This window comes from Phasianus colchicus, chromosome 4 (genome assembly GCF_987193195.1).
Source record: "Phasianus colchicus chromosome 4, bPhaCol1.hap1.1, whole genome shotgun sequence".
In the NCBI taxonomy this organism is placed as follows: Eukaryota; Metazoa; Chordata; class Aves; order Galliformes; family Phasianidae; genus Phasianus; species Phasianus colchicus.
This window is the reverse complement of record NC_143439.1, coordinates 7390233-7415062: the sequence shown is the minus strand read 5'-3', so window position 1 is coordinate 7415062 and position 24830 is coordinate 7390233. Positions and strand designations below refer to the sequence as shown.

At 37.9% G+C, this 24830-nt stretch overlaps 1 long non-coding RNA gene across 23 annotated transcripts in view; it reads left to right on the top strand.

Moving 5' to 3' along the window:
- Positions 1-24830, top strand: part of LOC116226148 (uncharacterized) — a 213213-nt gene that overhangs the window by 9213 nt on the left and 179170 nt on the right. For 19 of the 23 annotated variants that reach the window (XR_016465751.1, XR_004166253.2, XR_016465755.1 and 16 more), the window contains one exon: positions 17498-17582. This is a non-coding gene — a long non-coding RNA (uncharacterized LOC116226148). Of the gene's footprint in view, positions 1-8027; positions 8084-13217; positions 13289-17085; positions 17130-17497; positions 17583-24830 lie in introns of all 23 variants that reach the window. The other 4 variants (XR_016465759.1, XR_016465757.1, XR_016465762.1 and 1 more) reach the window with 4 other exon arrangements.

Sequence of the window (24830 nt, the reverse complement as noted above, 5' to 3'; positions counted from 1 at the left end):
GTTCAAGGCTACCTATAACCTGCCACAATCAATCAGGTGTTTGTTTTTTTAGGAATGAACTAATTATATCTATTAAAAATAGACTTTGGCCTCCAGAAGCTTTAAAAAAAAAAAAATCAAGTATCCAGTACCTATCCTTAGAGTGAGCAGTGCAGGATTAGAGAACTGCTGTGCAATTAATCAAGCTGGTGATTATACCAGGCTGAAAACTCGGGGGACCAAATTTACTAGGCCCCAGGCAAGTAATTTACATGATCTGTCCTGGTATTAGTGAGGTGAATTCAATAAGATGTATGATAGTGATGGTAACCAGGTTTCCTTTTTGTTGTTTGTCCTGCCTGTACAGAAAGGTTTTTAATGGTAATGGACTGGGTTAGAACAGAACTAAACTGTTATGGTTCTTGCTGCTGGCTCAGAGGTCTGTATGTTGCTGTTGTGAATCTTTCTGCAGAGGGCTCATTCAGTGTAGACGTGACAGGGAATATTGACTAATGCTTCTGGATTTCTGTAAATTTCTTTCAAGCCTACCTTGAGAGAGATCAAATAAATACATTGTCTCTTTCTGCTTAAAAATACATGGGTGCTCACACAGGCTGCAGTTACATACCTGTCTGTTTACAGCTGAGGCTTATGTACTTGAATTCTCAACATTCCTTTTTCTGTTTTGAAACAAACTATTAATGTATCTTGGGAGCTGGTTTCAGACAGATCCGAATATCAGGCTATATCATCCCCCACGCATAGTTTGGATTAGTTTTGTATCTGTTTAGCAACTCTCATGCTGACCCTGTTTGAACATAGCAAAAGCCTTGCTTTCACTGCATGGCATGAAGTCACTAATGTGAGAGGAAAGACAGGCAAGGCCAAGAAAGAGCATGTTGGGAAAAGGTAATTGGAACTTCTGAGCAAGTCAGTTCAATTGCTTTATTACAGTTTAATTAGTGTCACCTACAAACAGTGTAAGCAGAAGAGATTTCATTTCCGCAGCTCTGGTTAGCTTAACTTTTTCAGAAGCTCTGCATTCTAGAGAAGATCCCCTGTTCTAACTTACCGAGTGGCTAAGGAGGCCACAAAAATGTGTCATGTAAGGCTTTTGTTGAGTTAGTTTGCATCCCATGCATGACTTGAGTGCTATTGACTAGGCTTCCTAATCATGACTGTTCTAATGCTTTTTATCAAACTATTCACAAATCAAAAAAAAAAAAAAGACTTTCAGTGTTGGTATCTAACTATAAGAATTGTCTAGAGGTTAATAGTAATATAGATCTGACTCCGATTTTATAGCATTGCTTTAACACTACTTTTTTCAGCACAGTTAATATAGGTCTAGGTTCAGGTTCATACTGTTCCCTTTTGCATCATTGCTTGGTTCTGTATATGAGGAAGTAACTGCGGAAAGCACAGTGTTCTATGGTATTCTTCTGATCTCTGTTTTGGTGCATGTATTCTGAGAACTCCTGACTCTTGATACAAACAAACACCAGTTCTGGTATACTTAATCTTAGCTGAGGCAAGAAGGAATGGAGATAAGGGGAGCTGAGGACAGGAAAATCAACAAACCCTCTGTGGTCTGAATTGCAGTGACAGTAGTATTAGAGATACGAAATAAATGTGTTGGGGTTGTAATGGGAAAGGAATGTTTTAAAAAAATATACATATTAGGCCTTGAGGGTTTTACAGGTAGAGAAGAACATTCAGGTGGTGCAGTCTTTAAGCTGGTTGTCTGAAAGTTGGTGTGAAATAGCTGAAGGAGTGGTAAGGCTTTGACTGGTGGTTATTAAAATTAAGCTCACTATTAGAATGAAGCATTCAGCATCTGGACAAGTGTTTGTGATGATTGACTATAGAAAAACTGTTTAAATTCCACTGCGTTAAAATGCAACTTAAAACCAACCTGACGTGCTCTTAAGTTGAAGTCAAACTGTATCTCAGTAGTCCTGTATAACAGTAAAGTGTCGAAGTGGCTGAATGTTTTTTTACTTTAATCAGTGGCAGCAAAAAGAGTTGTGGTAGTATTGAAGCTTGGCTTAAATTAAGCCTTGCTGTAATGAGGACAGTGTCGTTACAGCCATATGAAGCTGAAGCAGTCTAGATTGGTTTCCTGTCCAGACAGTCTATCCTCTGGGTAGAGAATGTACGGAATGGGATGCGCCTACTCTAGTAGTGAACTGATGAATATCATTTCTGATGTCTTATGGCTGGGGCAACATCCTGCTGGAGTTCTGGTCTGGCATAGCTCTTATTCCAAATGTAATTGGTTGTTTGTATGTATAGATTCAAAACTACTTTAACCTCGAGTTTCAGAGTTTATTCACATATTTCTTAAATATACCATTAGTAGAAGTTAGTATGGTCATAGTGCTTCATGTCTCGTGTCACTGTACTAGTATTTTACTAATTAATGTTTATTTCATTAGTTATGTATGTTAACTGGGGGGCAAATACTCCAGGCTGGATGCATCCACCACGTAATCGGTGGTACGATAATTCAAATGCAGGAGAAATTGCTCTCTAAGGTATTAAAATGCAGGGGGGTTGAAACATAATTTACATATTAGTGCAACTTAGAACCAGCCAAACAGTGGGTGATAACTTATTCAACATTTGATTAGAAGTAGAGGACAAGTGTAGTCACAGGGTAATGTGGTTTACCAAGTTGTGTGGGCTATTAGGGAAGTCCCTTAAGGACAAGGAAAACTGTGCTCTTTTTATTCCCCCCCCTTACACAAGAGTGAAATAAATGGTTTCTAAATCTCATCCAGTCAGACCACAGTCACCAAATGATCTGAATTAGGGCAACAGGGGCATAAGTACATGTCCTGTTCTGTCACCTTTGTGCCAGGTCTTGACAGCAGGTAACTGTTAGTGTATTTGCTGTTCTCTCTCTTCTGTATACTAGAAGTCAGTGATGTTTCATGCGGCAGAGAATGAAGCATGTCTGTGTTTGGCATATTAGCACAAACTGTAAAAAAAAAAAGTCTAGATTTACTCTGATGTGTTGGGCTGTGAGAAGGGCTGCTTGGGATACAGTTAAGGTTTTGCTGCCCTGCCTTCATGCTCTTGTACATCTGTACGTTTGCTCCAGCAGTGGAACAAGGTATTCACTTATTCTCTTTCTTGATAGAGCTGTGCAAAACTGCTGGCATGCTTATCCTTTGAGACATAAACAACATTCATAACAAACAGTAACTTAACTCCTTCTCTCAGAAGAGCAGATAAATTTCCAGGCCTTTATAGCTGTGCTGAATTGTTGAATTTCTCAATTGCACAAATAGTCCTATAAGATTTGAGATTAATGAAGCTATTCAATCAACTGGACATAAAAATCTTAGTTACTAAACAGAATAAGTAGAAGCTTATTTTATTAAGAAACAAAACAACTTGCTGTAAGCATAAGAGGCAATCTAACTGTAATATTAATTAACTTACTTTGTCCTGTATAGTTATATCAAATTTTGTTATGCTCATACCTATTGGAGCCTGTAGGCATCTCAGCAGTTGTCAGTTCTTATTGGAAGATAAATAACGTAATAACACTAAGAGGTTTTAAGTGGTCAATCAGTACACTGGTGCAGCAGCTATTTTTGTAAAGAAGGGAAAAAAAAAAAAACGACCAGAGTGCAATGCTTTAAATAATCCTATTGCTAATTGACTTGCCCCATTTGCTGGGAGCTTATTAATGTTTCTGTGCTACACACTAAGAATTGTTTTCATTAACTCCCTTTTATCTACCACCTCTTTGTTCCACTAATATTACAATTGTTGCAGTGTTCTTGCTTCATCATTTTGGAATTTCCTTTTTTTTTTTTCATTTTGGCTCCTAAATACTAATAGTGTCTGCATGTATGTGTCAGGTGTAAGATGATATGTATGTCTTTCTAGAATGTGCATAGTTATAAAAACTTTCTGGAGAGAAGTTAAGAACACCATGCCGTACAGCTTGACAGCTTCTCTGCCACAGTAATGCATATATTTGATTTAACAAGATTCTCAAGTCTTTACTAGCTCTCAAGTCTTGCAGTGGCTAGCACTTCTTAAGTTATTACTTTATTCCTTTAAAATCCTTTTCTTTTTCCCCAGCAAATACAGGTTTTCTTTCTCTCTCTATATGTATATATATCTTTTTCCATCAGGTGTTTTCCTCTTAATATTTGGCATTATTTTTTGTGCAACAGCTTTCAGTGAGTGAATGAATGCTTGGGTTATCCTATGCCAGAAAACTAAGGTGGACTGGAATGGTGATATAGAAGACTTTGGAAAGAGAGACAGTATGCCACGAATGCGGAAGTACTCTTGAATCACAAAAAGTTGTCTGTGTTGGTCCTGGCGGGAGCAGCAGTCTAAGTTGTTCTCGAGAACCACCATCAGTAGAGATTACCTATTTCTCAGGCAACTTATTTCAGTCATTCATTGTACTAACAGGAGACTTCTGATATCTAACATCAGTCTATTTTTGCTGTCATTAACGAACTTTCAGTTAGTTTATGAATACAAATGGTACATCTGCTATTCTTTTAGTACAATATTAAGTCAAGGAAACAAACTTGAGTTCATGTCTGTTATCCCATGGAATGACTAGACTTGTACTTTAGGGCTGATATTAGGCAAGCTGTTCTCCACTGTGTATTTCAGCAGTCAGTTATTCCTGCTGGAATGTATGAGTTGGTGATATAAACACTTTGCAATTGCTACTAGGAGTTATACTAGGAGTTACACAGCTTTTGTTAAATGGGTTGATAATTCTGCTTGAGAGAAATAAGTTTCTAGTTCTCTTCCTGTAAGAGAAAATGAATGCAATAAACATTTTGTTTAAATGATGGTACCTGGAAAAAGTTAGGTGGTAAGTTAGCCTTCTCTGGGGAATTTTTTGGGATGTTGTGCTGTTGTAGCCTATTTGACTTAGCAGTTACACATCAAGATTTTAGTTTGGTAGTTTTTTTTTTCCTTCCATGAGTATACAAGGGGATTGTTTTGAAAACACTGTTTCTGTTTTGTGATGATGTTGCAGACAGATGTGATGATGACCTCTAGAGCATTGGCTTATCCTGTAAGTTCTGTAACTGTCAGAATTTTGGAAGCCTATAAAACTTTCAGGTTTTTCTAGCTACCTTTTCTGTTATTCCGTTTTCATCATGATGAATCTTAATATTTTAATCAGAGTGCAGCTTTCAACATCAGAATTTGAATGTGTGGAGAGAAGCTATCCTTTGTATGGAAAACAGCAATAAGATGGGAGTGACTAAGACAAAGGTTTCCAGTAGTCTGGAGTTGGTGCAGGAGGGAGGGCTGTGCCCATGTGGCTGGGGCACCTGAACTGCATTTAATAGATACGTTACCAGACTTCATCTGTCCAAAGTTCCTGAGAAATGTTTATGGCATGGCCCTGGTAAACATGCTTGACTAGGTGGAAAACAAATGACCTAGGGGGTTGTAACATGAACATTGTTCAGAGCATCAACTTGAGAAAGAAGAGCAAGTCTTGATCCACTAGGCAGGAAAATAAACAATAACAGCAAGGAAAAATAACGCACAAAATCCCACCCAAACAGCACAAATTCAAGTGGAAAGACTGCATTTGTGCCAGTTGTGATAAGAGTCTAGGAACTGCGTGAAACATAAGAGGTTTTCCCCCTTCTAATTACCTTAGGTATTTCCATCAGCATCTCTGGTCTCTATAAAACTTGTAGTTTCAAGGCCTTTGTGGACACCAAGATATGTTCTTTGCAGCTGATCTGCAAATCAGAGGTGGTGAGCAGGATTATGAGACAATGGTGTGGGTTGAGAGCATTTATTTTTGTGGATGGATTTTTGTGTCTATGGATTTGGTGAACAAGAGCTATAGCAGTTGTGAAATTCAGTGACTGATTTGCATATATTATCATATAATTACCTCAGTAAAGATAGAGGTTAGATGCAGTAAATTGCTGTATTGATTGTTTTTAAACTGCCATCTGTGGCCTGATGCTTCTGGGCATTTAAGAGTGATACTGTTCCACAATCTTGTGGTATACAGGTGGCTCATTTTGCATGTGCCTGCTAATCAGCAGTTGCCTATGTTGGTGGGGGATTCCTCTTCATTGGAAGAAGATTGTATCGTTTTTTGGAGCAGCACTGCTTTCCACAGGCTATAATATAGTTTTATTTTGGTTGTAAATTTCCCTCAAGACCAAGTTTCCTGAAAAGGGCGAATGATAAACTGAATGCTCATTATTGGGCTTCATGTACTTGAACACAACACAGCAATCTGATGTAATTGATTCAATTCCACTAAGTAGCATGTGATGTTGTTATTTTAGAGGCACTTAACAAGGAAAATAGTGGGAAGAAAATCTCCCTGCTGTCATGTCCTTATTTTGTGACCTTCAAGGCTGACCAATACATCATCTCCAGTTAAAAACAAACAAAAATCCCCACCTTCAATCCTGTAAGAATAAATCCTGGAATCCCTGAGGGCATCAGGCAAAGATGATGTAAAGAAATCCACGTTTGATCTGTATACCTTTTACCTTTCAGCTCCTTCTATTAGCTTTTCCTTTACTAGGCCAAAAAAAGCCAGCACAAAGCTGATTGCCTGTTCTTTGCCAATTTTACAAGCAAGACATTATAGGCTGGATGCAGAATAAGGGAAGAAATAAATTGCTGTTCTATCGCAGGGTATTTGAAAGGAATGTTAGCACTTCACTGATTATCTTTAAAGGGGACTTGAGTTGTGCAATCAGTAGTTGTTCTTGCTACTATAGTGAGAAATATCACTGAGAAATATATGGTATATCATCAGCTAAACTTTCCAGAGCCTTAAAATTAGCAGGTGCTGCTGTAGGAAGCCTACCAGAAGGCAGGTAGAGAATACATCATAGGGAAAGCAAACTTTAAATGTTAATTTTACTGTATGGCTGTGCAGTGGCAGAACTTGTTTTGTCCATGCAAAACAATGCGCTGAAGTGCCAAGCAGAACAGTGTAGCTAGAAGATGCAGGCACAGTGTGGCCAGATCAGAACTTGCATGTAATGCTTATTGTTTTGATGTGGTGTATGGCAGTATTGTTCCTGTTAATATAGGTCTCCATATCTTGTAATTCTGGTGTTTGGTATCGCTTTCATTCAGAAGACCAGCACTTTCTTTTATTCATTTCCCACTTAAGCACTTAATAATTTGTTTTACCAGTAACAAGAATGTGTTACTGTTAAATATAAAAGGGATGGAATTATGTTGCATTACATGATGAGTATTGACATGAGCTTTGAAGAGATTTGTTTCAGTTTTGTGTAGGTTTTCTTAACCTCTAGAGAACACGAAAAAACTTGCTTTGTATTTGCCTATGGTCTACGGATGACCTACTGCAAATTGTACTTGTAAGGTACTTTCATTAACACTAGTTATGTTTCATGTTTTATATTGTTGATTACTTACAACTTGGTTATTGGATGAAAAGGTTCAGTGATGAGTGATTACTAAGCAGTGTGCATCTAAATTCAAGGGAAGTTCTAAAGGTGAAGTGTATCTTAATGTTTATAGAAGTTTCTATCTGCTGAGAATGGAAGATAAAACAATGACAAGGTAGAAGTTCGTATGAAAATTATTAGCTAAAGTTTCCTCTAAATATCTTTCTGCAGATTGGATGTTTTATTTCCATTGTTTTCCTGCAATAAATGCCTCAAGCTGTATAGATAGATAAGTTCATTTTGGGTCCAGAGGGGGCTATGAATTGTAAGATCAATGGAAGGATGGATTTTTAGTAGAAGCAACTTGCTCACCTGTGTAATCCAAACCCCACTGTTGTGCCTTTCTTTTAGCTGCAAAAGCTAATTACATACCACTTCCTGATAACATACTTCAGATTCCATTTTATTTCTGCCCTCAAATTGCATTTATGTTTATGCTAAAGCTTGATTCATTTGTTTCTGAAATTAGTGCGCTGTTAAAAAGGTTGGATGATGCTGAGGGCCATGACAAAAACTGGCAGAAAGAAATTGGAGTTTAGAGGGGGAAAAAAAGAGTGAAACATTTTCCTATCATCTTTGTTACAGATAGCCTCAGTTCACTATAGAATAGAAACTGGAAAATAGTATTAAATCCTACAATGGTAAGTGTTAAGTGCTGAAGTTTCTGTATTATATAATAATTTATCTTTATTTGTAAGAAACATTGTTTTATTTCAAGTGTTTTTTTGCAGTGCTTCATTTCACTGTCTTTTGCTGTAGTCTTTTGCTATAGACTTGAGCCAAAACTCTTTCAAGTTAACAAGAAGATAATTTTCCCCCTTTGCATCAGTACGCTTAGGAACTAGTACTCTCTCTATGGAGTTCTTACATTTGACCAATAATACAATGGCCATTCAAGTAGCCAGGAATTTAAGCAGTTTCTGGAAAGGAAAAAAATTTCTCTTGCACACAATAGAAAACAAATTTGGATTTCTTTCACTTGCTGTTTTTTATAATATGTTATTTGGATGTGATTTGTACCATTGCTGATAATGCAGATATACTATTGAGCATCACTTAATCCAGACAGGTGCTGAAGTTGTTTTAGGTCAAGCTTAGCTCAGCAATCCTTAGTTCACTTGCGTAAGTATTTTTAGTGGTTGATAGTTTTTCCTGAATAAAAGCACGTGTGGGAAGGAGAATCAAATGACTTAAATTATTCAGATATGTAAGTCCCCTTTTCAGACTTATGCTGGCATGTTCAGGAAGGGCTGCCTTTGCTCTGTACAGGGTTTCCTTCTTAGAAATGCTGGTATAACACTTGGTTCTAATGCCTTTATGTTTTCATGTCCCATGTATTTATGAGCATGCGTGGAACATCCTAAACTTCACTGAAGCAGTTTCACTCACCATCAGATCAGACTTCAGGACATATATGACCTATTTTTATACACAGGGTGTATGAATGAAGGCTGGACTGTGGCAGCATTCTTATTACAGTGAGGATTTGCTGTTCTTGCCTTTGGCATCGGGGCATGTTATTTCCCTGGATTGCTGGTTTGTTTGTTCATCTTCCTCTTGTACTATCAGTAATGAATGCTGGTGAGATATGTGACCAGTACTCTGCTGTCTGGCTTGGGTGGGTTTGTTTTTTATAGAGTTTTCTTCCTTTGTGAAGGATTAGGAAGGCAGTGTGGTGGTGGTGGTGGTGGTTTTATTTATGAACCACTCATTAAATTTAGTATTCAGTAAATAGCCTAGTAGATGGGATGTCAGACTTAAGATACTTCAGTCAGTCCTTTTACTTCTAGGTTAATGTTTCAAGCTCACATCTTTTGTGATAAAACACTAGCATGTTATTCTTCAGTAATCAATGTGGAATAAGCTACTGGTTATAGTGTTTCTAATAGAAGTTTTGGGTCATTGCCCATCACTGCAGCTGGCACGTGGGTAGCTATGAAAAGAATAGAAAATGGAATTCCTCTACTTCCTGTAGGTGAACTGCTTTAAAGCAGTGTTAGCTATGCTCTAGCTGTGTGTATAAACATCTTAGACAGTTCTTAATCTCTCCCTGTCCCAAATTCAGTGACAATTACAGTGGAACTACTGTTTTTGAAATGCATAGGGTGTATGATTTGTAAGACTTTGAATCCTGGGCTCTTTGCTCTTTTTGGCAGCGATAACAACGCTAGAGGAAAGCAGGAATTCATTCCACGTGTGATACAATCCAGGGACTGCAGTGGGACCATACCCATTGCATGTGTTGTAGGACAGCTTATGCACACAGCACACTTAGAGTGCATTTATAGTCCTTGCTGTTTCCTATTCCAAGCTACAGTGTAACGCGTGCGCAAACTATTGCTTGGTGCTTTGGAGAATCAAGTGCAGCTTGCTTGTTTGAGAAATTGATATTTCAGCATTACTTAGGACTTTCTCATGCAGTATAATGGATTGGTTTTGTCAGACTCTCTGAATTAAACAAAGGCACTACTTGAAACAAGTACACTTAAAGATTAGTTTTTCTAGACCATTTAAAAATTGCAGTGGGCAATATCAGCAAACTTGCCAAATCTTTTGAATCAGGCCAGCTGCCCAGATGGATGAAGTTTGTTGTTCTGACTGTTGTATCAGTTTAAGGGAAAGTGTTGATCTGTTTCTTTGTTTGTTGTAGAAAAGTAACCTGTTTAAAAAATTGCTTTGTTTTACTAGGAAACAAGTTGGAGCTGAGAGATACTACAGTTTATGCCTCTCTTACGATTTCATGTATGTATGGGAGCAGCTGTATGGCTCCTGAGCTGTCAGTAGCTCAGTCTTCTGCTTTGATTAGATCCATGACTAAAAAATATGACCGTAATCCACTGACAGGCTTGAAGAAAGTCATAATAAGACTGATAACAACGTGGCGGCTAAGAGGCTATTATATTTTACTGCCTTTGTACAGTAGACTAAAAATCTGTTTGAACTTACCATTGGTATAACTAAAGCCTTTGAAAAATCTGCTGTCTGCTCTTGTCTTAATAATACTTATTTTGCTGACAGCAGAAAGAACTAAAATATGCACCTGTTTACATGACAGTTCTAGATGTTGACAGTTTTACTGCAGGCATACAGAATAGCTACAAATAGAGGGCCCTGGGTCTTTTTCTTTGAGTGCAAACTTATGAATCTGGGCTAGAAGCAAGCACAGAATGAAGAGAGTGGCTTTGAAATGCTGCAAAATGACAGCTCAGACATGCAAAGTCCTTTTAGTGGCAACTTCATAGAATACTGGATACCTGGAGAGGAAGATGTACTCTCTACTCAGGTCTCTACTCCCATTTTCTGTTGTCACCTACAGAGTTTTCAGGGTAAATCAGGGCAAGGTTTTGTAGAACTTATGCAGGTGGAGTTTCTACTGTGTTGTGAATTTTGTTGCATTTTAGTTGGAGATTTTTTGCCTGATTGTTTAGATTCAGTGGGACTAAGTTCAGTGTTGACAAGAAAGTTCATGACTTCAGCAGTCTGCACTTTGGGCATAAAGGGTACCCTGGGAAATATGTTCCTTTGCTGCCATGCTTTAGGCAGCTCTGAAACATAGCACATTGCAACATGCTTTTCACAATATCTTGTTGGAACCTCTGAAGCCACAAACTGTGGTCATCACAGCTTATTATACCATCTGCTGTTCCCCAAAATGCTGTTATCTTCCTACTCTCTCTAGCATCCTCTTTAATGAAGTACAGAAGAGTGTAGCTCTTGTAACTGCTCCTTGTAAGTCATACTCTAGGCCTATGTCTATCTTGATGGCAGTCTGTTCTCAACAGTTGTCCCTGATCCCAGCAGCCCAGCCTGCTTTCAGCATATCTAATTGTTCTTCCAGCCTGCACTACTTCTTCCAGAATCCCTACTAGCACCCAGCATTCTCCCTTTTTCCACCTAGATATTACTTTGATCGTAGAAAGCAGTCAGACTGACTAAGCATGACTTATGTTTAGCTTATGTTCAGACTGGCTTCTTTCTGATTACCTTATTGTTTTTTGCATGTTTGGAAATGGATTCAAAAAGGATGAGTGTCATGGTTTATAGGAGGCGTTGTCTTTCTTCCTCCTGACTTTCTTAGAGACCAATGTAAGACTCACCTGGTTTCTAGACATCAATAACCTGAACACTGTAAGTGTACGGTAATTAAATATGAATAACAGTAGTGATGTTAGTTTCAGACTGGCTGAAACTTTAAGCAACTTCAGGGTGTAGGTCCCATCTAGATTTGGGGATGTGAAAACATCCAGCCTCCCTAAGTGCTTTTAACCTGTCATTCCTCCATTGCTGACTACAATGTCCTTCTCAGGATATTCTGAGATTATTTTCATTAGTCTTGTCTCCTGTTCATCCACGTGAGTGGATGAGTATCATCACTCTTTCAGAAGAATTGAAAACTGTCAAAAAGACTGAAGTTGTTGGCAGTTCGGTAAAACTTTGAAGTTGTCATTTACTTGAACATAAAAGACAGTTTTTTTAGGAGGGTTTAACACAGTTTCTCAACTGTGGGAGAGGAATAGGCTTGTGAAGCTCTTTGGGTAAGTATCTTAAAAGTCGAGGAGAAGTGCAAGTCATAGTGGTTGTCTGGTTTTATGCGGATCAAAAGATATCAAAATATTTCTGCCATTTCCATTCAGCCCTGCAGTTTTCTAGAAGAAATGAGAGAAGTGATGACTGATGGTAGTAAATGTAACAGTAAGGTCATGGGGGTAAGCACAGACCTATTTCTTTTTACTAGAGAAATCAATCCATAGGAAACTTAGCATAAAGCCCAGATAATGATCTTGGCTGTATGATGGCTGCTTGGAAAGTAGTGCCTCCTATTTTATTACATTGGTCTGACCTCAGAGGTTGGCATTTGTGGTATGGCTGTAGAAGTTGAACCTTCCATCACTGTTCCATTACACTTCTTTGCCATGTGACAGATGGCAGCAGAAGGGCGGTCTGCCAAATCGGTGCCTGGCATGGAGATGCATATGAAGCCATGGTGTGTCACTGAATTCCTCCATTAAGAGAATATTGCACCCACTGACATTGATCAACACTTCCTGCATGTTTGTTTAGGAGACACAGTGGATGTGAGCACAATGAGGTGATGGGTGGTGTTTCAGCAGCAATGCAGCAATAGCAGGTGTGAAACAGTGGGTCACCTCTGGCACGGTTTTTTTTTACAAGTGTGTCATGCAGGCTCTTGTTCATTATTGATGGAAATGCCTAATGAATGATGGTAACTGAAAAATAGCTTTGTAGCTGAGAATTTGCTCTAACAAATAGTCTTATTGTGCTCTTTCTCTCTGTTGTACTTTCCATGGGGATAAACTGGAGGCATTACTTTCAGAGTGATCTATCTGGGAAGCTGGCAAGTGATTGTCTTTTCTCTTTTGTTATTCTTTATTAATGTCTTTAGAAAACACAGTTGAAATTTTGATAAGCCCTGTGTGTTATCTGTAGTCCTTGGTTTAGTGACATTCCTGCATTTTTCTCTGGGGTGGTTGCTAGGTTCTCTAGTCAGCCAAGATTTATCAGTCTTTTACTTCAAGTTTGACTTTCTCTGTTTGACCAATGTTGCTTCTTTCCTTGGCTCTATCAGCTAGCTCCATCTACCCTGTTGCATTGCATGTAAGATCTTTGTCTCTTGTTTTTAAAGTTCTTATTCTCTCACCTGTCACATCTCTGACAGTATTTTAATTTTTATTCCTGCCTTCAGTTTCCCATCACTGTCACCTCACTTAAGCTTTTAATGCTTCTCTTTTGTGCTATGACTTATCTGATGTGCAGGTCCCAGGCTGCAAATAGTCCTTCTTCAGAACCTTTCTAAAACATTGTTGCTGCCAGAAGCTTACCAACAGGTAAGCTGTATTGCACTGAAATAACTGTTCTTCATACTGTCCAATATTATCCCTTTTTCTTTCCTCCCTTGTCTCTTACTGAAGTGGTAATTGTCTTTTGTGGTAGCATAGATGTTTTTCCTACCTTTCTTCATCTTTATCTTCATTTATACAGTGCTTAACAGGATGGCTTGTTGTGCAGATACCATAGCAACATGAACAATGAGAGGGATTATATTTATTGCTTTCTTTTCCATCCTCTAAAACGCTTGTTTGCATACTGTTTGCAAGCCTCCCAAAGATTGAAGGCTGCAGGAAGAGAAGCTAATGCTATTTGGTGGTATGTTATAGGGTTTTTGTGTGGGTTTTATTTTTGTTTGTTTTTCCCCCCTCGCCTAATAACCAAGCTGTAAAACTCATGGTTGTAACAGAGAAGAATAGGCGCATAACTTTTCTCCCTAGTCTCACTAGGAACTCTGCTAACATCTTGTCTTCAAATGAGGCAAGTTGTTGGAGAGACTTACTGTATACTCTTCACGAGTTATGCACAGCAGGAAACAATCATGCATGTCATTTACATTCCATCCATTTGCGGGCTTTCATTTGTAGGGCGGTGTGTTAATGTTCCTGTTTCTGCATGAACCCAAGTACCAGAAAAAACTATTCAATTTGACTGCTACCTGTAAGTCCAGCATTCTGTATCACAATCTGCAGACAAGGGAAAGCACAAGTGTGTTGCAGATACAGATGGGCCACTTAGTGGATCCCCTTGAAAGTATATTCTCAAGTGCTGATTAGTCTCATGCTCTTCTTTAATCTCAGCACGTTAGATATGTATTTATCAGATATTTTAGTTTCATGGCCATGCACGATGAAAGCACAGATCTATTTTAGAGCCCTCTTAGATTTTGAGTTGGTTTCTATTCCCTCATATACTGTTCTTTAAAGGGGAATGTTTATGAATAGATGATAAATTTTTTCTCAAAGCCTGGGATCATTCAAGTCTTATGTGAAGTAGTTCTTAATTTTTAGCTGGATAGTTTGCTGGCGGAGAAAGACTCCTCATATTCTCCCAGTATTCTTCCACCTCTGCTGTGTATGTTGGTTGCTGCCTTAGATTCTGAATCCTCTGGAGCCCTGATGGAATCTCTGAAAATCATCCCCTGGACTATGGGTGTGATTGTGATTCAAATGAGCTAATGGTAGTAATAAGATGACTTGATATATTCTGACTATATGTAATTCAGCAGACGATAGCTTGATACGTTTCCTGAATTTTGCCCTTTCTCTATGGAAATAGAGTACTTCAATCTGTAGCAGGATGCATTTTTACTATAGCTCTATGTGAACAGTTTCACGTGTAGCATCAAATCATAATATGAACCAATTGCAAACTGTGCAGTAGTGACAACATTACAGACTTTGTGCTCTTAGAAGTGCTTTTTCCCTCTCCCCTTTCTCCATTCTCTTCCCACCCCCAAGTATTTTCCTCTGTACATCTGAGCAGGAGTGGTTTCTCTGACTCTTAGTGATTTCTTTTGGATCCAAGCACTGAAATGAACTTCTGTTTTATTTTTTAGTGTGCGAATTTACCTGGGTGAAAAAACATTCAGTGAGTGTGTTCATGTGTTTGAAATAAACATAAAATAAGATATTAACAATAAAATACAAATACAATTCAACTGTGAATCTTATTCTAGTTAGAATGCACCGTGTCATTATTAACTCTAGATTTAGTATTTAGCTAGCCAGTGTTGGGCTGTTCTTTTTTTTAAGCAGCTGTGAAATACTGTATATTAGCTCCAATAAATGTTTACTGCTACCATCTTAACTTTTCTCTGCTTTAACCTTCTGGTTTGTTCTCCAGACAACCTGGCTGCATCTGTGCTCTTAGAATGGCTTTTCTTTGAGCTTTGCATTATTGCAGACACAGAACCTCCCTGCATCCTAGCACTCTTGTCTCTGCTGTTAGCTACATTGTGGAAAAGCAATAGAAATATCTTCACCTGTCCTCAAATTCCCTGAAATCAGAAGTCCAGACTGACTTGTCTTGTGTTTTAACTGCACTAGATTATTCCTAAGACAGGTTAGGAAGGAAGTATTACAAACATAATGCAACCTGAAAGAAAAAGATAATTCTTTCAGCTTTCCAGTAATATACCAGTCACAGCAGATCCTCTGAGAAAGTATCCTGGATGTTTGTCTTCCTTTTTTGGTTGCTTTTGGAGACAAAAGTTGTCAGGCATTACTGAAGTTCGTCATTTCCTGTAAATTAATTGAACTTGTTTATTTAGGATTTTTCAGAGGTGTTTGCTTTCAAAGGATATTCGCATATGTCAACCTATCCCTCTGGATTTGTTGGATTTTCTTTATCTTATACATATAAGCTAAGTTGAAACTGTGAGGTAATGGTTTGCAGTTTAGTCTATAGAGATCTAATAGTAAAATTAGGAATTACTGTAAATGCTGCTCTGTGCCTATTTACTTTATTTCCTTTGCCATTATACTGGCAGAGTACATGGATAACTAATATTTTATATTCATGCTGCCTCCTACTAATGCACCTTGTGGGAGAGGTGGAACACTGTAGATGTGATGTTAGCCTGTTAGTGTTATACTGGGGGAAGATTGACTTTTTATGTATAGTTCTTATTTACTGGTAAGTAAATAGACAGACTCACTACAAGCCCAGGACACAAGAGTTCAGGAAAAACTTAGGGAATGTTTCTGCTGCATTAACTTGGCTGCCTTTGTGATAGTCTGCCTGTCAGTAACATCATCAATTTATGCTATGTGCCATACGTTGCATGTAGCTTGTGTGGGGTTTCATGCAGGTGAGTCAGATCTTACTGGTATTTTTTAGCTATATCTCCAGTGCTCTTGTAAGATGGTTACTTCACTTGAGTGTTTGGTGAATGTGTATGTTACTGCAAATTGAAATGGCATTCCATACATATGCAGTAGCAGCTGGAGCGTGCTGCAGCTTTGTAGAGGTAAGGCAGCTTGGCATGTACTTCGGGGGGAAAAACTTCAAATCCAAGTGCATTCTGAGGTCATTAACATGTCACTGGCAACATTATAGTTAGAGGGGGGCACTTAATTAAAATTAATTGCTCATGGCTCACTGTGTGGTTCATGAAGGGTTTGCTGAAAAGCACCTTGTGAAAAATACAGTTTTGAGGGAAGCGCATCTTCTCTCATGCGCTATTTACATATGTTTTTCCATGCATCGGGCAGTGGTGTCTGTTGCCGCTCTCTCTGCATCATTCGTTTTCCACCCCATAAGATGCTGCTTTGCCAGCGAAACCGACCCCATACCAGGTCGGGGCCAAATGCTCACACAGACCCCAAGTATAGGTGAAGCAAAATGGCGTTTATTAAAATGTAGCAGGCACTTAAATATTCTCGTCCCGCTTTGTCTACACCCCTTGCATACACGCTGTCCTATCGTGGGACAGCACCTGGCAAGCCCTGAGCATAGGGAACCTGACCCCGTCACACACCGTCTCCTCGCCACGCCTACTACAGGTGTCAGTATTACTTTTATTTGCATAATACTTGTGGAATTATAGAGGTATTTTAAGTACAATGTGTGGCAGGAGAAAGAACCATGGGCAGAAACCAGCTCTCCAGTGTATGTTGTATTTTAGAGGTTTTTTGATAGGAGAGTAGAATGTATTTTGTGCAGAAGAGCAGGTTTATCAAGACTGTGATCTCTTCCTTTCTTAACTCTCTCTCCTTTGTTCCACTCTTCTTTCAGCTCGTTTTTGTAAGGGAGGTTTTATGCTCAGACTGCATTTTTTTTCCTCCTCTTGCAGCTTGCTGGCTACAAAGAGGAAAAAGTGACAGGTTTGAAATAAAGGTAATGATAGGTAATGGTTTATATTTCTTTGCCAGTACAATCAAAGAAAAGCACTCAAAGCACTTTCATATGATAGCTCCAGTACAAAATAAGGTAAGCAGGTTAAGATGAAAAAGAGAGAATTAATGGTGTAAAGGAAGAACTTCCTTGTTTTATTATAAGGCTAAGAGATAGCTTAGGATTAGGAATTTGCTTTCTTATATTTAGTGGTATCTTAATCTGTCATCTGTTTCTTTTTTTACAGCCCTTTTGCAGTTTTCTTTTAAATAAACATGCTTAAAAAAGAAATTAACCTAATAACCCTGTGTATGCTCATATGTACTGGGGATAGAATAAGCAGTTAAAATAACCTTGTCTCTTCCTTACAGGATCTCTTGGGTTGACACCTTGCTTCACTGAGTGGTTGTGCTTTACTGAATTTTTCCATTGCTGAAGAATCCATCAGAGCCTTTGGTAAGCTACGCTGTTTTCTGATGGTATTTAATAATAATAGTCAGTTGCTCTGGAAAAAAAACTCTTCTCACATCTCCATGTTATCTTTCCTCGTGAAAAATGAGAAGTGCAAGTGGTTCTAACTATGTCAGTGGCCATATGTGATAAAATGCTCTAAAAGTGTCATTAACTACTAGTGTTCCACAAATTCTTCTTCCAGCTTTATTCTTTTGTCTTCATCTTTGTATTGTATTAGCTTTTAAAAGGTATGGTTTGTGCCCAAACTGACAACCTTGCAGTGCTTTCACATAGCTGCTTACCTGATCTGATTATCCTTCTCTTAGTTGCCGTTTCCATTTGTTGTATTAAATTTGCAACCGTGTAGTACTTAGAACAGTGTTTGAATTCTTATGTGCTGTTGTGATCTGTGATGTATATGACTAATGTAGCTGGTTGTGAATTTTCCATGTTTGAACAAAAATTATTTCCGCTCTTCTAAAAGAAATTTGCATTAGGGAGGGGATTTTTTCTTTGGAACAAAATTAGAAGCTCACTCTAGAAGAGCTGATGGTGAAGTAATTAGAGTTGTTGTCTGAAGAGTCCTAAATCCTGAGTCCTTGGTGTGCCTAACTCAGGTAAGGATCTTGCTTTTTGGCTTTACGCAGGAGACCCAACAGATGATGTGATTGAGAAGTCTCTTCTTGAGATATTGACTATTAATTGGGTAGGCTAGGCTTTTTCACTTTATCTGGGGTTTTCTTGTTTTTTCTTTTTTTAAACTTCAAAAGGCTGTAGTTTTATCCTGCTGTACTTGATCTTCAAAGAACTTTCCTGACTTTAGATTTGATACTGTGTGATGCCAAACACATTCTGTAAGGTGTTGAGTGCTTCTCCTTCTTGCGTTTTCACACTAGTTGGTCTTGTTACCTAATTAAACTAGATCCTGCCAGGATCTCTTGAGTATGAAATTAGTTCACGTACATTATACATTGTAGAATTTAATAAGTATCTCTTACCATTTATTATTATATCATTTATTTCTTAATGTTGTCATGACCTTTTTCTTTCTGCTTTTGTTATTTTTTTTTAAATGCAGATTGGAACAGTTTAACTTTCCCTCCACAAATAATACTGTTTCTTAATCATGCTATATGATAGTTCTATTTAGTACATATTCCCAGACCAATTATTTTACATTGTTCTACACTGAACTACATTTGCCATCTGCTGGCCTCATTACCTAAATTATCCAAATCCTTTGGAATTTGATTCTGGTATTTCTCATTATTTGCTCTGACTCAACTTTAGTACTGTTTTAAAATCTGGAGATCTCCCTGTGACTACTGTTCTGTAAATCATTGGCGTAAGTAATGATCTGACAAATAGAATTAAGTATATGTAATTCTTCCCTTTTAAGTTTTAAGGTAAATTTTACACTCAGACTACATTAGGTCACTCTGTATTTGATCTTTGAGCTATATGTTAAATTTGATTCTGCAGAGCATTAAGATGGTACTGAATGCCTTCTGTTTTTGTTGATGCTATTTCAGCTATAAGATGCTTATGTACCATTTCAGTTTCCCAAAACATCATGAGGAGGAGTATTTCTTTGAGGATACTGAGGCAGAAAAATGTGGCATATCAAAGGATGTCAAAGAGCAGTATTGCAAGTAAAGCTCCTGTCTAAAGCTTGACTTGCCAGTCAAAATAATCTGCTGTAGTATTGACAATGAAATCTTATGTTTTCCCTCTGACTTGCCAATATTCATAGGAAAGGCACGTGCCAGCTATCAGTTTAAAGAATATAAATGTCAATTAGGTTAACTTCATACTGATGAATGCGTATTTTTATCCATATTTCATTATTGATTTGATTTTGAAAATTAACTTTGTGATAGGTCTTACTGTGCTTGGCAGTCTTGCAAATTAATTTAACCGAGGACATCTTTGGTGTAAAGACATCTTACAAGTTAAGTAATTAATTTTCTAATACACCCTCAATATTTGCTACTAATCAAAAGCTGTGCTTGCAGTGAAGAACACCTTAAAAAGCAAACAAAGCAAAGGGTGAAAAAAAGCATCAGTCTTTAACCCAGAAACTGACTTTAGACTTCAATTTAAAAAAAAAAAGTCAGAGTCCGAAAATCATAGAATCATAGGAAGGCTGGTTTCATGGATAAGTGAGCTCTCCTTCCTCCTTTTGGGCAGGGTTACCACCCAATAAATCAGGCTGTCCAGAGCCCTATCAACCTGGGCTTGAACACTTTTAGAGATGGGGCATCCATAGCTTGTCTAGGCAGATTTTTCCAATGCATCATCACCTTCTGGTTAATAATTTCTGCCTAACATCTAACTTGAATCTCCCCTCTTTTAGATTAAAGCCATTCCCCTTGTCCTTTCACTATCTGCCTTGTAAAATGTCTGTCTCCCTCTTGTTTATAAGCACCCTTTAAGTACTGGAAGGCCGCAGTAATATGTTCCCAAAGCTTTCTCTTCTCCGAGCTTTACTAGCCCAGCTCCTTCAGCCTTCATTCGTTCCAGCCTTTTGATCGCTTTTGTGGCCTTCTTCTGGACCTGCTCCAATACCTCTACATCTTTCTCGTAGAGGGGCTGCAGATCTGGACATGGTACTTCAGATGGGGCCTCACAGTGGTAGATGAGAAGGGGACAGTCACCTTCCTCTCCCTACTGGTCAGTATCAATTTTGAAACAGCCCAGGATAGAGCAGGTCTTCTGGGTTACAAGAGCAAACTGCTGGCTTATATCGAGCTCTTCATCCACTGAGACTTAAAAGCTTTTCAGCTGTGTTTGTAGTATTTAGTGTGGAATTTGAATATTGCACCTGTAAGAAGCCTTTTTGACAAGTGTTGTGTTCTATGTGGAATGTGCTTTCAGCCTAGCTTACTGAGAAGAGCAGTTGCCTTCATCCTTACCTTGGGTTGTCAAAAGAAGGTGCAAGCATCAGCAAATCGTCATATTGAGCTTATCCTGATTCCCTGAGAACTGTGGGCTATTCTGCCTCAACATTCTTTTCTGTTATCTTTATCACACTAACTCATTGATGGTCTACAACAATGTAGTTTCGGTGCCAAATTGAATGACAACTAAGTTTATCCTGCTGATTCTTTATGGTTTTTCTTATATATGTGTGCATGTATGTTTGTGGGAGAATGTGAATGTGAGTATATGAATACATATTAATGTGCAAATACTGTGTTCAAAATTAGCATTTATTTGCTTGCTTACATAATGGGAAGGAGAACCATGTTTATTTTGCTTATTTCTTTGAAGACTTCTAACAAAGTAGCTGTAAATGTCAATTGAAAGTAAGCAGATACATCTGACTCTTTGACTAGAATAACTTGCTTCTTCCTTATTCTATGTTCACTATTGATAGGTGCTGCCCTTTTTTTTTAAAAGATAATTTCAGGGGAAATCCACTTAGGAAAGTGCATTTTGTTGCCTAGATAAATAAATGATGGACTTACAAGGCAGAGGCTGCTGTCACATAGACCTAAATATACCTTTTAGCTTTTACATACAATCTAGCTAAGTTTAGGGTTATTATAGAATGATACAATTTCTCAATTGGAAGAGATCTTAAAGATCATCAAGTCCAACCACAACCTAACTGTAGTACCCTGACTCTACCAATCCTCTGCTAAATCGTGTCCCTGAGCACCATATCCAAATAGTTTTTAAACATGTTCTGGGATGGTGACTTAACACCTGGCATTTTCTACAGTGGCATTAGTTGTTTGCTTCTTCCTGTTATTTACCGTAGAAAATATCTTTTAAACTTGCTACCTAGTATATTACAGTTCTTCAAGTTATGAGATTGAACAGCAGAAAAGTTAGCTGTTCTTACCAGATGTTACTATCAGAAGGATGTCTCTTTTTTTCAGACTAAACAGAATGTCCACATACAGTTTTTCTCATTCAAGCAGAAAGCATCAATATGCAATAGAAGAGCTGGTATAAGTGTTTACCCTGATCTTTCTGTTATAATGTAGGAAGATTCTGAAGTTCTATCATATTAGCTGTGTTGGTTTCCTTATCGTTAGCAATGGGTATGGGAAACTGTTCCTTCTGTGTAGGCTGATGCCCAGCAAAGGTACTTCTAGTCCCAAATCCGAAGACTGTATGCTCTACAGTTTTGCTGTGTACAGGGAAGTATCTGTGTGTGGGGCAAGTAGAGATGGAGGCTCACAATCTGGTTTTGTTTCTCCTCTTTAAAGCTGTATAGTATTCCATACTTTTCCACATCTGCCTTTTCAGTATAAGAGCAATCTGTAGTTTCTGGGCCAACCTGTAAGCACATCATTACTTTGGTCAAGAAAATACAGTCTGGATTGGGCTTCAAAAATGTCTTTTGATTAACTTTAAGAGATAAAATAGCTTAGTTGAAGAATTTCAACTTTATTTCAGATTTGAACATACTTTAATATGGTATTCATTTTTTTAATGATGAGTGTGTAGGGTGATGCATTCACTGAATCTTACTGTCTAAAATTCAGTAATATTGTACATATCAGGAAATAAGAAATGGAAGAAGTCATGGAAGAACAAATTACATAATATTTTTTTAAATTCCTGCATAGGAATCGTGGGGGATTCAAATGGTCTTTATTAGATAGAAATTTGTTTCCTTCTGAATAAAAGTTCTTGACATGTCTTATGATATACAGTCAGTTGAAGAACTCTTGAACTGATTTGATTGTAAAAGCAGTTTTGTGTAAAGTCAGTTATTGCAATGCATGAAGTCTGTCTTTTGTTGTGGGTTTCATTGTTTTTTTTTTAAATCCTTTTTGCTACCTGGAAGAAAAAACGGGAAAGACATTAAACATGTGTAGGAGTTTATTTTCAGTACTGTTTCCCTTGTTAATAATAATGTTCTTGTTAAGCAGTGTTTGTTATGCATGACAGCTCTGATGCATTGTAAGATTTGTTACAATCTCAAACTTCATGTAGCAGATCAAGTGTGAGCTTACCAACTGTGTCTTATTACAATTTGTTTTAAATAAAACAACAACAACAACAACAAAAAACAACCAAGACAGACTCAGGTGCTGTAGTGACTGTACATAGTGAGGTCAGCTGGGGACACGACACTAGAATACCTGGTGGACTGAAGAAGCGGAACTTGCAAGGTGTTTGGCATCTGTCTTTTGAGTGATGCTGGTTATGGAAAGTGACATATTGATTGTTTCCCAATGGGCATTGAAAGCTGTGATATTTCACAGGAATAGCTCCCTCCCCTTTCTAAATGCATTTGTTTTCTTGTCTCTCAACAGTAACATTAACTTTTTGAAGAGTAATTGTGCTCTATGTATGTGAACTCTTGGCTCTAGGGAAATTGAAGCTGGCATTTCAGAGGGAGGACAAGGCATTATAAACTCCTGACTCTTTCTCCCACTGCCCACAGCTATTGCAGCTGAGGTCATCCAGCTAATAAGCAGCAAGAGCACATCACAACTGAGACAAACAAACAAATCAAGCAAATGAAGCAGCTGATAAGAGACAACCACTGAAGAAATTAATTGCTCTTCTCAAGACTTCTTTAATTTCATTAACAGTGTTGTTTGTTTGTTCTACTTTTTCTTCAAGCTTTTTTTTAAAGGTTTCTGTGATTTCTTCATGTGCCTTTCACTGCCAGGAGTACCCACATACATTCAGATGGGTACTTTATGTATGATTTTTCTTCATCAGTTCAAAAGACAATCATGATATGGACATAAATTAAATGGAAAGGTCTCTGCCTCTTGTATGGAAATTAATTTAATGATGAGATTTTCTTGATGACATGCGTTTCTTCCTAATAAAACCTGACCATTCTTATAAAAAGGGTTAGATGGATTTGACTCTATAGCTAGATAATGCGTGGAAGGTGGGAATCCTTGCTGCTTTTTCCAAGTTAGCAAGGTTTCTGGCTAGTTCTTGATAAATGCTGATCTACCTATCTCTTTCCTTTTCTGCTATTTGTGACTCATTTATCCATGAGATGCTTCAGCATTCGTTTTCATTGCTCTGGTGAAGAGCTGTATCTGGTTAGTCTTCCTTAAAATTTGTCTGAAAGAATACAACATTTTGACAGGACTCCTGGTGTTATGATCATGTGTGCACTCATAGGTTGAGGTTGGTTTTTGTTTTGTTTTTATGTAGCATTACTTATAACTAATTTAAGTTTTATGATAGGAGAAGTTTCAAATTACAGTAAACATTTATTTGCCAGTCTTGATTATGCTGCTTGAAGTAGAACCAATGACCAAAGTTGTTGCTGTCATGTTTTTCCCATAGCAACTTAGTAATATTCCCTTCAGAACAGCTGGGGCAAGTATCTGATTAGATAAGTTCTTGCCCTTCTTAATCTTGCTATTCCTTTGGAAGTAATGAGTTGGTCACTTTATTGCTCTGTGCTTCACTTTCTTAAGGAAGCTGAGTGAGAGATGTGAAGGAAACCTGCATGCTATGTGGATAAAAAAATAATTGGTAGCATTTCCCACTCCTTCCATAATAGAAGGAACAGCAAAGATTCATATAAAGGTTTCTCAGTGGAGATTTAAAAAAAAAAAAAGTTGCAAGGTTGTGGAAAAGGTTACTTTGTGAACAGTGAGTTGATAAAAGGCCAATAAGCAAAGGTTTGTATCTGTGCCTCTTAGGAAGAAGGAGTTGAGATAGGAAAAGGAATTGCCATTAGTAACACATAAGGGGGATAACCTTTTAACAATGATGCTAAGCTAATTTCTTAAGTCAAATGTGGTGTGCTAATGGTGAATAACTTCACAAGGACCTGACAAAGCTGGGGCGGAGGGGGAAGGAGGAAGATGAGTTTTCAGAGTACATGGAAGTAAAGTAATCAGTTAAGTACAAATGTTATCAACCTTAAAAAACCAAACAAATTCAGACCAAGCAATTGCAACAGAGAAGGAATATCTTGGAGTTAGTTGAGAGATTTCTGACTTTTTTTTTATTTTTTTGCTGAGTGTGTGAAGCAGAAGCCAAAGAACCAGAAAAATGTAGGGTACTATAACAAAATAAAGGCAAGCATCTTGGCATGATATAAAGCCCTGTTTTTTTACACAGCAGGCAGTGAACTTCTGAAACACTTTTATAAGGTGCTTGGGCAAGTAGAAAACTTTAGCAGGTATGAAGGGGATTAAATGATGTACAACAGGTCAATAAATAGGTACTTAAGGATTAGATAGGGATGTATTCTCATGCATCCCTAATAAAACACTTTCTGACTCTGGAGAAATATTAGAGGAATGG